Below are 11257 nucleotides of genomic sequence, written 5' to 3'. Positions count from 1 at the left end.
TATGTGTGTGCATGCCTCAGGTAACTACTGTTATCAGATGATGTAGCAGCTGTTGATCCGTAGGCTAACAAATTGCGTATTACCACACTGCCATAGTGCATTCATTTATATCCCTGCCACGTGAACAACAGGCCCCTGTAAATGCATGTGTTCCTTCTGCTTTGCTCCACACCAATATTTCTTAACCTTTGCCGATTAATGAATCTGTCTGAAAATCTGCTATAGACCTTTCCCCAGAAAAAGAATACAGATATTAATTAACAAATAGTTTCCCTTTTTTTCTTTTTTCGGTGGCTGCCGGTACAGATATCGAACCCTGGACCTTGGTATTATCAGCACCACGCTCTAACCAACTGAGCTAACCTGCCGGTCTATCAATTTGCAAACTGTTTCAAGATGTTCTTGATTCATAAAGCCCGTCCTTGGGATCCCAACCCAATGCTAACAACTCCCGATGGTAAGAAATGAAGGTACTTCTTAACAGACAGGCAGTCAGAAGATTGAAAACCCAAGTTTAATTCTTCCCTACTTGTTCTCCATACACACAAAAGATTGCATAGGATTTAGGAACAAAAGCTGGTCAACCAGCCAGGTTCTATTGTCACCTGTCTACCTAGCTCAGGCAGCGGGCTCATCATGACCAAGCCAGGCAACCACTCCTCCCTGACAGTGACACAGGTCCCTCCCCTTGCTAACTCCCACCTACGGGGTCTAGCCCAGACCTTATACACCTTCCCCTATGGCGATCCAGGCCAGCCAGGTGACTTTGTCAACTTGAAACAGTGGATGAAAAGGACTTCCACTAAGTCTGCTAGGCCACACCTTCTCTGTTGCCTGCTTTTCCTTTCTTGACTGTCTGTCTGTCTGTCTGTCTCTCTCTCTCTCTCTCACACACACACACACACACACACACACACACACACACACACACACACACACGTGCGCGCGCACGCACCAGCTGTCAGCAGAAGAGCCAGCATCAGCATTTTGAGGCTTCTCTGGAGAAGATTTTCTGGAGCACATCTTTAGGGAAGACTCTGCTGAGCTCAGTGACAATTGCCACCCAGCCACTGACCAGATTACATTTCCTGGGTCACTTTGACCTTCTCAAAGGCCATAGTGACCAATGAGATGGCACCCTACTCTAACCCTCTCTACCTCAACAAAACAAAAACAGGCTTGTGCCAAAATCAAAGCTAAGTAGGGCCGGCCCATGGCTCACTTGAGAGAGTGTGGTACTGATAACCCCAAGGCCACAGGTTCGGATCCCTATATGGGGATGGCTGGTTAGCTCAATTGGGAGAGTGTGGTGCTGACAATACCAAGTCAAGGGTTAAGATCCCCTTACTGGTCATCTTTAAGAAAACAAACAAACAAACAAAAAACAACAAATAAACCAAAATCAAGGCTAAGTGCTCATCACATGCACCAGGCTTCTCCAACCTATGTCAAAAATGAGTGTGTATTTCTCACAAAGACTCACCATGAACACAATCAAGGACATATGGACTCTGGATATAGGGAAAGATCTCCCTGCCTTTCCACAGAAGAGGGATTTCTTCTACTCTAGCCTTTCCCAACCATGGGAGAGCCAACCAAGGTGGCTTCCTCTCACCCCAAATACGAACCAACCATTCCTACAGGTAGAGCATTAGCAAGAAAAACAAAACTCTAGGGTACCAAAAACTAAAACTCTTCCAGAGCTGCTGCTTTTTTTTTTTTTTTTTTTTTTGGCAGCTGGCCAGTACGGGGATCTGAACCTGTGACATTATAAGGCTGCACTCTAACCAACTGAGCTAACTAGCTAGCCCCAAAACTCTTAAGAAAGACCTCAGAGCCAATTTTTGATGCTGTGGACTGTCATCTGAGTTTCTAATTCTGTGAGTCACCTGTCACCAATGTTTTATTCCAACATTCAGCGCAATTTTGGCCTCTGATTATGTTTTCAAGCAATGCAATGTAATTAAAAGTTATCATAACCTACCTCTCAGAATGTTGTTACTAACTAGATCTGTGATCTTGGGCAGGTCATTTCCAGTCCCTGAGCCTCAGTTTCCTCATTCATTCACTCAACAAATATTTATTGAGAAGCTAGTAAGTTCCAGGTACTGTGCTAAGTGCTGCAGACAACAGAGATATGCAAGATATGATCCAGTTGAAGAATTTCTCACTGTATTGTTTATGTGTTAATGTAAATAACTCATCAGGTCACTGTGTGATTAGGGCTCTAATGAAAGTCAGACAAGGTACTGGGAGGAGAGCACCTGTGTCTGGGACATTAGGGTCTGAAAAATAAAGGACTCGACTTCTAGACAAGTCTGTTACTCTAAGATTGTAACGCATTCCAGAAGGACACAGAGGCCATTTGACATTCTGCTTCAGAGAAATGTACATAACGCAGGTCCTCCACAGGTGCAGTTAAGAAGGAGTTCACCATTGGCGGCTCACCATTTGGCACCAACACCACTCTTTCAAATTGAATAGAAGCCAGATTCTCATTATCAGACTTTATATTATCCAATTCTAACATTTGATAATATCAAGGCTCTTCCAATTCGAAGGGCAGAAACACATTACAGCATATTCTTATGCCATACACATAGTTAACCAACTGATGTAGCAGACACATCACTTAGGAAGGAAAAAGACCAAACCCAGACACACCTAAAATGAATCCATCGTAAGATTTTCTTTCAAATAAAACCAGAAATAAAACCTTATTGATTGTATTGCCAGGAACTCAATAGTCACCCTAAGATGCTATTAAACCACAGTCTGCTCATTGTGGCTTACAATTAACTCAAGCACCAGCTAACACTATCTAAGTCTTTAAGTACTGAAAGAAACAGGGTTATGAATTCCTAAAAGGTCAATATCAATCTTTGCAAGTTGTTATTTTATTTTTCTGCTTATCTGTATTTTCTATATTTACTACAATAAATATATTTTGATGCGGTAATGTTTAAAACCTGGTAGGGGTTATTATTTTACAAAGAATAAACTGTGTCCTCCTCTATTAAAATATTTATTAGTTTTTTCTTATCTTCCCAAGGTAGTGTGAGGAATCTGATACTGCCACATCCAGACTGGTTGGGAAGTCAATCACATGCATAACTCACTGCTTAGATTTCTATTTTATCTTGAAGTATAAGTCCAGGTAGAATACTAGGTTTCGCCATTCCATTTTCAATTCTTCATCATATATATATGTATATACGTTTAGTCATCATCAAAAATTTTGGTGTTAAAAAGACATCTCAGGACTAGCTGGTCAGCTCACTTGGGAGAGCCTAGTGCTGATAACACCAAGGTCAAGGGTTCAGATCCCTGTACTGGCCAGCTGCCAATAAAAAAAAAGACCTCTCAATGGTTGCACAATCGAAATGTATTTAATGCCACTGAACTGTACACTTTAAAATGGTTAAAATGATAACTTTTGTGTTATGTACATATACAAGTTTTTAAAAATAGTTTTTCAAAATTTTCAACCAAGAAATGCAATGTACTTATTATGTATGTGCACCTTGAATCTCATAACCTTGCTAAACCCACTTATTAGTTCTGGAGCTATTTTTCTTTTTTCCTTCTTTTTTTTTTTTTTTTGGTATATTCTTTGGGATTTTCCATGTACAATCATGTCTCCTGTAAATTAAACAGTTTTATTTCTTCCTTTCAAAAAAATTTTTTAAAAAGATATCTCCACATTAACAAAGCAAAGGTTACCAGAGTATAAATCTTTTCTCTGTACTATCAAATGCTTCTAGATAGGCTATGGAGGAGGGACCATGTCACACAGATAGGATTATTTAGATTATCTAGATTAGGGAAGACAGGATTAAAGTCACTTTGATTCCAACACGTGAGAACAGTTTGAGAACAACTTTGCTTCAACATGTGATTAACAGAAAAACACCCTGAGCCATGTGCCATTCCTGAGCCATGGAGGAACTATGGCAGAGGGACGTCAGGAAGTGCACACAGGTTTGTTTCCAGGGTTCCTTGGTTTATTTTCTATGAGCACAGGGTGATTCAGCTAGGGAGGATTGCTCCAACCTGTTTGGTCTTGGTCCATCCGGAAAACTCACTAGCTGACTTGCTTCTATCACTCATTTACAAATGGACTTGAAGCAAGCAAGGGAAGAAATTCTGACAGTTCTCACTACGGAATCCTCAGAAAAGTCATAGGCCCATCCAGACAGCTTCCACAAAGAGATTGTCTGAGACCTGCTGAGCCCTTGGGGCAATAGCCAAAGTTTTAGGCTGAACAGGTAAGGAGACAGAGGGGCAGGCAGGCTATGGTTAACAAAACAAGACATCCAGAACAAAGAGAAACCATTAAAAAGTGCCAAAAGGACTTAAAATGTCCTAGATGTGCTAAAAAGCCTGGATCATCCCATTTTGTTTCTTACTTCTTCTTTTTCTTTCTTTTTTTTTTTTTTTACAGCTGGCCAGTACAGGAATCTGAACTCTTGATGGATTTTCCCATTTTCAATTAAACTGCTAAATAACTATTCTAGAACTTTGGGGTGTTAATGCTTAAGCCTCAAAAAGAAGAAAAGAACTTTGGGTTGTTGATTTTTTTTTCCCCCTATATAAAGATGGCCGGTAAGGGGATCTAAACCCTTGACTTGGTGTTGTCAGCACCACGCTCTCCCAAGTGAGCCACGGGCCAGCCCTTGGGTTGTTGATTTAACAAACCAAAATGAGAGAGAACATGAAACTAAAACCATGTCAAGTTAATTTTTAATAACAATCTCCTAGTTTTCATTAGCCAAAGAAGCTAGGCTGGCACAGCTGGAGAGATGTATTTATAGAATAATAAACATCAGTAGAGTCAAAATGGATTAAAAATTTCAACATACATATAAAAACAATGGAAACTTTACAAATAAAGGAATAATAGTTTAATTCCAGATTTTAAAAAGATCAATTTATTAAATATAATAACATTAAAACAGTATATAGAGGGCTGCCCAGTTAACTCAATTGGTTAAAGCTCAGCCTTGCAACACCAAGGTCACAGGTTCAGATCCCTGTACAGGCCAACTGCCATATAAAATAAATAACAGTATGTAGGAAATATAATATCTTGCCATATTGGAAAAATCTTTTAAATTTCATCAGAAAAAACTATCTGTGAATGCATAGAAGCACAAATGACTGGGACAGCAGGATCTTCGATAAAAACTCTGACAAAAGTACCAACACAAATAGATCATGAGTTAAACAGAAATCATGTTTACTCTAAGAAGGAGAAAAAACATACAATGTTCCCATAAAAGGAAAATACAGACCATGCACAATAATACTATTATTTGTAGATGATGCAAATAAATTTTTGAAAAAGCAAAGAGCCTCAGTTTCCTCATTCATGAAAGGAAAGGTGAAATAGGTTAGTGTGCCTACAACAGGCTATAGGTGTGTTGGGTTGGACCCTGCAGCTCTGTGGCTGGAGCCTCCAGGCAGCCCCTCTGCAGCAACCTGCCTCTTTCCTTCTCTTTCCTTGGGGTATTGTACATCTTCATTTTCTATGTGAACACTATGGGGGAAAGGCTGGGAAGGCCTAATTAATAAGTGATCTCCATGTCCTGTCCAGCTCTAGCATGCTGCCACCGTACCACAATAAATCAACATCATAATGCACAGTGGTAACAAGGCCACTAGACAGAATCTCTATACAAAGGGACATAACAGATAATGGAAATGACAAAAACATCCTATCCTTCTAAAAGCTACTTTTGTGTAAGGTATATTTAAAGAATATCAAGATTTAAAAAAGTTAAACAAGGGCCGGCCTGTGGCTCACTTGGGAGAGCGTGGTGCTGACAACACCAAGTCAAGTGTTAAGATCCCCTTTAAAAAAAAAAAAAGTTAAACAAATACGTTTTAAGGAAGGCATGCCTAGCAAAACGTGTTTCTGAGGCAGTCTGTAATGAAGGCTAAGATCATACTTTCTATGGCTGAAACTGTAGCTGTTGACAACTGTGAAAAGGACATGGCAATTAAGAATAATGTGAATATGAACTAAAGACAGTCACCGAATCCTGAAGATGCCATCATGAAATATATAAATTCCAATAAATAGTATAAACAAGTGGACACAAAAAAATGTAAAATCAAAAATTTTAAATGTGCCCCTATTCTTTCTCCAATGGATATAAAGATAGCAAAACACGATCATTTATTTTAAAAATACAGAGTGATTTCTTTCACAGAGGCTCTGGTGGCATGCGCAGATTTACCTTAGCGTTCAAGTGATTCCCAAAAGAGTCTTCTCCAATGTATACTGGAGATAAGTTTTTCATTTAAAATCAGCTGTGAGGCCTGGCTGGTTAGCTCAGTTGGTTAGAGAACAGCCTTGGATCCCCGTGCTAGCCAGCTTCCAGGGGGAAAAAAAAAAACCAACCATAAAGTCAATTATGAGGTACATAGATTTATATATTTACACTATTCTCGCCACTTTTTAATAAGTTTACATTTTAATTTATTTTATTTTTTTGCAGCTGACTGGTTCGGGGATCCAGACCCTTGACCTTGGTGTTAGAACACCACGCTCTAACCAACTGAGCTAACCCTTTGAAAAGTTTTTAAATGTCCATAATTAAAAGTGTGAAAGTTCAATTGTGAATTTTATCTTTTAAATTTTAAAATGTTTAGATGTTGTTATATAGAGTGACATGCATAGCTGAATCCTGAATGTGTAATTTCAGCCTGGTCAGTTATGTATCTTTTCTGTGCTCTTACTTCAATGAGAGAAATAAAAAGACTCAATTCAGCATAATGTACAGCAGGGCTCCTTAAACTTGAATGTGCATACAAATAACCCAGGGATCTCCTAAAAATGCAGATTCTGATTCAGAAGATCTGTGGTGGGACCTGAGATGTTATATTTTTAACAAGCCCCCATGTATTGCTACGATTGGTCTGGAACCATATCATGAAGAACATGGCTATAGAACCGTGGTTCTCAAACTTCAGCTGCATGAGAATCACTTGGAGGGCTTGTTAAACTAGCCTGTCAGGCCCCATCCTTAAGGTTCCTGATTTAGAAGGTCTGGGGTAGGGTGTGAAATTCTGCATTTCTAACAAGCTCCCAGGTGATGCTGATGTTGCCTGTCTGGGAACCACACTGGGAATCACTGCTGTCAAGGAAAGCGTGTTAGATTGTGAAAGCAAAAACCTGGGTTTAGCCTTAGCTCTTACTAACTGGCTCTATGACTTTATCAAGTAGGAATGCATTCAGCTGCAATCATAAGAACAACCAATTAACAAGTAGTGGTTTGTTTTTCTCACTCATTAAGTCCAGAGATGAGCGGTCCACGGCTGGGGCAGTTCTTAGGAAGTCAGCAAGGACACGTGATCTTGCTGTCTTTCTGTTCCACCATCACTAATGTGTGGCTTTTGTGCTCATGGGCACAAGACGGCTGTGGAACCAAGTTCCAAGCAGAAAGAAAGAAGCAGAGCAAACGGGGAAGGGGCATGCAGCTGCACTTGCCCTTTCGAAAAAGTTTACCGAAGAGTCCCACTCCATGACTTCTGCTTACATCTCATTGGCTAGAACTGTGGCAACCATAGGCAACTAGGGAAAACAGGTTGGATTCCCCCACCAGCATGGTCTGCCATAGAGACCTCAGACACAGACACAAGATCTTAATATAACATCAAGACTGCAGAAGCTCCCAAAAGTTAAGTAGACATTTCAGCTCTCTGGACCCCACTTTCATCATCTGTAAAATGCAGGAAATGCACTAAATGTAGGCATTTAGGGCAGGACAGTTCATCATTGTATGTGGCTGTCCTGTATACAGCAGAGCATTTAGCATCTTTTTTTTTTTAAGTTTTTTTAAACCTCCAGCAATTTGTCAGTATCAAATGCCCCTATCGCCAACCACCATCATTGTGATAAAACCAAAAAGGCTTCTGCTGGTTTGCAAATTTCTCCTGGTTGAGGTGGAGCATGGGAAGGGACTATCTTCCTGGGTTGGAAACCACTATACTAGATCATCTCTAGTCCAAAATTGTATGATCCTCTCTAGCCTCTTCACTAAAGGCTGGTGGGTGTTTGAAGACCTGGCTACACAGCAGGAGCATGCGTTCCCCACTTTCCACCCCATGGTGGGCAGACATTCTTTATCTCCTTATTGCTACTTTTATTATTTTTTTTAATCTCCAGCTATTCATCAGTTACTTATTGTTACTTTTAAACCATGACTATTCTACCTTGAAAAAAATCCCCCTTCTTTGAGGCACATGCTACCCAACCTCACCCCTTTCTTCTATTCCGATGATCTGTGTATTTCTGAATCGCTCCTCCACATTCTCCAGAGACTTTCCTCTCCACACCAAGCCTCACCTTCATTCCAGCTGGCTTTTATATGCATATGGATGGTCCTGGTTAGCCTGGCTGTTCCTTGACTTCCTCACCTCCAACACCCTTTACTTCTTCTGTACCTTACACCCACACTCTGGCCAGACTGCAGCCCTTGCCATCCCACGATCTATTCTTTAACCTTAAACTTGGCTCATTCTTGTGTCATTACTTCCTGAACCTCCATTTTCTCATTCCCTTTGCTGCACTGTTCTTCCTAATGTTAATTTCACTTGCCTACGCTATCAGCGCTTTCCTGGCTTCGCCTTCTTCTCTAAGGATGGATCAGCCCGGACATCCTGACCCATCCCTCCTTTATTTCCCTGATCTTCACTTCATCCTGCTGGTAAAAACCCGGCCCTGGTTGTAGCTGACTTTCTGCCTTCTTACTCCTACACTTGGGCAGCCCAGCAGTGCAGTCCCAAGCAGTTGCCATGACTACCAGGTGGCCTCTAACCTCCCCAACCCCTCTCCAGCCCCTGGGCTGTCCTTGTCAGCCCTCTCTTCTGTTTCTTACCTTTATCTACCTCCCCTCTCATTGTCACTCTAGACAGATAATGTCACTCCTACCTGACAGTGAAAATAGAAGCCATCAGGCAGAAGCCCCCTCAACTTCCTGCCCCCCTCCCCTCACCCCACTGAAACATTTATTTTTATCTACACTCATCCTTTCCTCCCTTTTATTGTGGGAAAGTTTTCCTTCCTGTAGTTAATCCCTCCACCTGAGCCCTGCATCCCAACAGCTCCAGCCTCCTCAGGGACCTTGGCTTTCAAAATCCCCTATCTGTCCCTTCAGTATCTCAACATGGAAGCGTCTCCTGTGTTCTAAAAAGCTAAGTTCCCCAGACACTACATTCCTACCTCTGCTGTATAAGTCTCCCTTTGTCTCCTTTACTTTAGACCAAGGATTCTTAACTTTTTCAAACCATGGATGCCTTTGTCAGTCTGGTGGATAAAGTTTTTTGAATGAATAAAATAATATATATAGAATTACCATGGAAACCAATTATATACAATTGTGAAAATATTTTAAAATTATATGACAAGTTTTTGACATAATAATACATGTGCTTTTTTATTTTTGTGTGTCCTTTATTCATGAATTAAATAACAAGGTCTCAAAATGAGTCTAACAACCCCTGTATTTTCCAAGTAGTGATGACTATAAACAATATTTTGTAACATCTGCATGAACTGTAATATGATATACAAATAACTGTGATTTTTACAGGTGCCAGAGTCAGAGGTATTGCCAATACTACTGAAATATGATGCCTGCAGTCATAATGGATGGAAAGGCTAAACTTTAGTAAGAGGGGAGTGAAAATAAAGATTTTTTTAAAATAATTATTTTTCCTCATCTAAGTTCAAGGATCCCCTAAATTCTAGCCGTCTTTCTCTTGGAGTGGATCTGTGGACCCCAGATTAAAACACTGGTTTTAAAGTCTATACTCCAAAAAATATAAACAAAAATGAAATTAAAATAAAAAGGCCAGCCCGTGGCTCACTTGGGAGAGCGTGGTGCTGACAACACCAAGTCAAGGGTTAAGATTCCCTTACCAGTCATCTTTAAAAAAGAAAAAGAAAAAAAAATCAATCAATAATAATAATAATAATAAAAACAGGGGCTGGCCAGTTAGCTCAGTTGATTAAAGTACCGCTTTGTAAAACCAAGGTCAAGGGTTTGGGTCCCTGTACCAGCCAGCTGCCAAAATATATTAAATTAAATTAAATTATTTTTAAAAAGTCTGTACTTCCTGACTACATCCGTATCTTCCACTAATTTCTCACTTTTATGATTCCTCAAATATTTGTTAGTGTCAACTGTGTATATGGGTAAGTAACCTTTTGCAATCTGGTTTTTACTCCATGGCCCAGGGCCACTATTCTCACCAAAGACACCAATGGTCCCCAAATTTGAAGTAGTACCTTTTTCCATCTCCATATTACTCATCTCCCTGCAGCCTCAGATGCCAAAGCATATTCTCCTTGGAATTTTCTGTTTCTTAGGCTCTGGCCGTATCCTTCCCTATGGCTATGACTTCAGCTGGGAGTTAAAAAAACAAAACAAAACAGGTCAAATAGCTTAAACCAAAGGTTAAAATACATCTCACATCTTAAGAGATATGGAGCAACTCCAAGCCTGATTAATCTGAAGGCTCAGCAGTGTCACCGGGCACCCAAGGACCTTTTTTTTTAATTTTCCCCATTTTTTACTTTTTAAAAGATGAGCAGTAAGGGGATCTTAACCCTTGACTTGGTGTTGTCAGCACCATATCATGGGATTTCTTGGCTTCCATAACCAAGTGACCTAATTGCTATAAATCTCCTCTTTTTTTTGTTTTTTGGGGTTTTTTTTTTTTTGTTATTTTGTTTTTTCGTGACTGGCACTCAGCCAGTGAGCACACCGGCCATTCCTATGTAGGATAGGAACCCGCGGCAGGAGCGTCGCTGCACTCCCAGCGCCGCACTCTCCCGAGTGTGCCACGGGCTCGGCCCTATAAATCTCCTCATATATACATATGTATATATACATGTATATATATATGTATATATGTATATATATATGTATATATGTATATGTATCTGCATATATCTATATCCTATTGGTTCCGTTTTTCTGGAGAACCCCAATACAAGCAATTCCAGCGCCATATCCAAACATGACAACATGTAGCTGAAGAAGAGTGTCTCTTCCCATATAGTCTCTTTATTTTTCACCAGCGAGACCTTCCCCAGAAGCCCCCAGAAGTCTTTCCTCACATCTCATTGGCCTGAATTGCATCATATGTCCCTTCCTAAATCAGTCCCTGGCAAGGAAATTGTTGATAAGCACTATTGGCTTGTATTAATCAGGATTTACTGTTGAACCACTTGGAGGGAGGGTGG

The sequence above is a fragment of the Cynocephalus volans genome, chromosome 10 (genome assembly GCF_027409185.1).
Source record: "Cynocephalus volans isolate mCynVol1 chromosome 10, mCynVol1.pri, whole genome shotgun sequence".
NCBI lineage: Eukaryota > Metazoa > Chordata > Mammalia > Dermoptera > Cynocephalidae > Cynocephalus > Cynocephalus volans.
The sequence above is the reverse complement of the archived record's forward strand: the minus strand, read 5'-3'. Positions refer to the sequence as shown.